Genomic DNA, 3474 nt, shown 5'->3' with positions numbered 1-3474 from the left:
TAAAGGAGATCAGCCCTGGGTGTTCTTTGGAAGGAATGATGCTAAAGCTGAAACTCCAGTACTTTGGCCACCTCATGTTAAGAGTTGACTCATTGGAAAAGACTCTAATGCTGGGAGGGATTGGGGGCAGGAAGAAAAGGGGATGACAGAGGATGAGATGGCTGGATGGCTTCACTGACTCGATGGACGTGAGTTTGAGTGAACTCTGGGAGTTGCTGATGGACAGGGAGGCCTGGAGTGCTGCAATTCATGGGGTGGCAAAGAGTTGGACACAACTGAGCGACTGAACTGAACTGAACTTAATTGATTTTAAAATGAATATTTTCAGGGAGATACAATCTTTTATAATTCTTATGTAACACAAAAGTTTTCTTAGGTAATACAAAAGTTCTCCCATTGGGATAGTGTCGGCTGCTCAGTTGTGTCCAGCTTTTTGTGACCCCATGGACTGCAGCCCACCAGGTTCCTCTGTCCATGGGATTCTCTAGGTAAGAATATTGGAATAGGTTGCCATTTCCTTCTCCATGGGATCTTCCCGATCCAGGGATTGGACTCAGGTCACCTGCAATGCAGGTGGATTCTTTACCATCTGAGCCACCAGGAAAGCCCTCCCATTGGGATAAGCGGAAATGAGTACATTTTATTAGTATGTAGTCACAATCTTCTGGTTTGCAGAAATTACAAAACATAATGTATGCATTTTAAATGCTATTAGAGTTTCTCTTCTTCAGCTGCTGTTACTCCAAATTGTGTTCAAAACATAAGGAGCCTACAGCTGTGCCAAATATACTCTTTAGGCAGTGATGTTAGGGGATCATTGGTCTCTGCACTCTTAAGCACTACACAGTAACACTTACCATAATCAAACATGCACAAAAATACAGGAAGAAGCAACTTGGTAAGATCACTGTAGTTTTTGAAATTTGTTAATTGAAAATATACCCCCATTTTATTTGAAATTTTCAGAAGATTTTCCATCAAACGAGATTACTATGAAGATGATTCTCAGTGGAGAGGTGGGAATAGCAGATTAATTGGAATGCTTAACATAGTCATATCTAGAGAATCTAGTGATGATAATGGTTCTCCAGTTTCTCTTCTATAACTTTTAAGGGTCAGGTCTAACAATCATTACTGCCACCTTCTAAAAACTTTGAGAGGGCTTATGGAAATACATAAAATGGACAAAACCAAAGAGATTAAAAATTTTAGGTAAACAGAACATGACAACTGAAAATGAAGTTAGGTGCAATTAGTAAGTAGGTGCTATAAGGTTTAAAGGTGATTGTTAATCTAGTACAAGTGTTATATCAGGCCAATGAAACAGGGGACAAACAAAGAAAAAAATAGGATTGATAGTGAAAATTAAAGAGCGAATATTTGAGATATTGATTGGAAAGACTGGAAAAATGGTTCAAAAAGAGAAATATGGGAACATATAATAGGAAGACTGGGAATACCTAATACTCCCCAAGCAAGCATGCATGCGTGCTCAGTCACTCAGTTGTGTCTGACTCTCTGGGACCCCACGGACTGTCGCCCATCAGGCTCCTCTGTCCATGGGATTCCCCAGGCAAGAATACTGGGGTGGGTTGCCATTTCCTCCTCTAGGGGATCTTCCCGACCCAGAGATTGAACCTGCGTCTACTGTGGCTTCTGCATTGGCAGGTGGATTCTTTATCACTGAGCCACCAGGGAAGCCCTCCCTAAGCAAAATGATTGCTTAAATTTCCAGGCACTGATACTTAAATTTGCAAACAGGTCAAGCCTGGAAAATAATGAAAAAAATGTATTAACATTTCTGTATCATTCTTATCACAGGAGTCTAATCATATTCCATTGTTTGCCAGCATAGACCAAAATGCTTTTTGTGATCTAACAATATAAACCATAATGCACAGCTGTGAAAACACTTGATGTTCTCTGGTCTTAAGTAGTTAAAAGTGTTCACATGTATGGGGATTTTGATAACCTGTTTCAGATACCATCTTAAAAAAAATAAATGTTAGATGTGCCAAACAATTTTTTTGCCCCATATCCATTTAATTATCCCAACAAATGACACCACTAAAATCAACAGAGATAATATACAAGGAATACGGGTGTGCTTGCTTTCCCTTGTGGCTCAGCTGGTAAAGAATCCACCTGCAATGCGGGAGACCCAGGTTCGATCCCTGGTTTGGGAAGATCCCCTGGAGAAGGGAAAGACTACTCAGTGCAGTATTCTGGCCTAGAGAATTCCATGGACTGTATAGTTCATGGGGTTGCAAAGAGTGGGACATGACTGAGCAAATGTCACTACATTCCCAACTCCAGGTGTGCTAAGTCGCATCTGACTCTGGGACCCCATAGACTGTAGCCTGCCAGGCTTCTCTGTCCATGGAATTCTCCAGGCAACAGCACTGGAGTGGGTTGCCATTTGCTCCTGCAGGGGATATCCCGGACCCAGGGATCGAACCCATGTCTCCTTCATCTCCACTAGCGATCAGCAGATTCTTTACCACTGAGCCATCCAGAAAGTCCAATATACAAAGAAAATACTTTCTAAATAAAGCTACATACCAACTGTTAGTGGTCTTAAATATGACTCTTCAAAAGGCATATGCTAAATAGTAATAGCAACTACTAGTTAAACATACAGATTTTGGAGGCAGATAAACTTGGATTTGAATTCTGGTCTTGCATTTATTAAATGTTTAACTTTAGATAAGTTACTTGCTGCTGCTGCTGCTGCTGCTGCTGCTAAGTCACTTTAGTAGTGTCCAACTCTGTGCGACCCCATAGTGCTAATAAACTTCAGTCATCTCTTCAGTAAATGTTAGCAAATATTCCCCCTTCCTATGCTTAAACTGAGGTCTATCCCTGTGAAATATTTTTTTTTTGCTTTAATGCAGAGCAAAACATCTAGCCTACAGAAAGTGCAAAGTTAAATGGTATGCATTGGTATTACCATCTGCATCACCATTATCATCATCATTATATAAATAATTGGATACTATTTCAGGATCTTCTTCAAGAGGAAATTAAGTTAGCTCAGCTTTATTTTTAACATTAACTGTATGACGACACTAAAGATTGGTAGAAATATAATAACACAAGCAAACAATGCAAGCACTATTGTTCAGTCGCTTATTCGTGTCCAACTCTTTGCGACTTCATGGACTGCAGCACGTCAGGCTTCCCTGTCCTTCACCATCTCCTGGAGCTTGCTCAAACTCATGTCCATTGAGTTGGGGATGCCACCCAACCATCTCCTCCTCTGTTGTCCCCTTCTCCTTCTGCCTTCAATTTTTCTCAGCATCAGGGTCTTTTGAAATGAGTCAGTTCTTTGCATCAGGTGGCCAAAGTATTGGAGCTTCAGTTTCAGGATCAGCACTTCCAGTGAATATTCAGCGTTGATTTCCTTTAGAATTGACTGGTTTGATCTCTTTGCTGTCCAAGGGACTCTCAAGAGTCTTCTCCAACACCACAGTT

General features: G+C 40.9%; 1 protein-coding gene across 3 annotated transcripts in view; it reads right to left on the bottom strand.

Moving 5' to 3' along the window:
- SLIT2 (slit homolog 2 (Drosophila)) overlaps positions 1-3474 on the bottom strand; it is a 404995-nt gene that overhangs the window by 13022 nt on the left and 388499 nt on the right. The gene's annotated exons all lie outside the window — the stretch shown is intronic.

The sequence above is a fragment of the Bison bison genome, unplaced genomic scaffold, assembly GCF_000754665.1.
Source record: "Bison bison bison isolate TAMUID 2011002044 unplaced genomic scaffold, Bison_UMD1.0 scf7180017864464, whole genome shotgun sequence".
In the NCBI taxonomy this organism is placed as follows: domain Eukaryota; kingdom Metazoa; phylum Chordata; class Mammalia; order Artiodactyla; family Bovidae; genus Bison; species Bison bison.
This window is presented reverse-complemented; position numbering and strand designations above follow the sequence as displayed.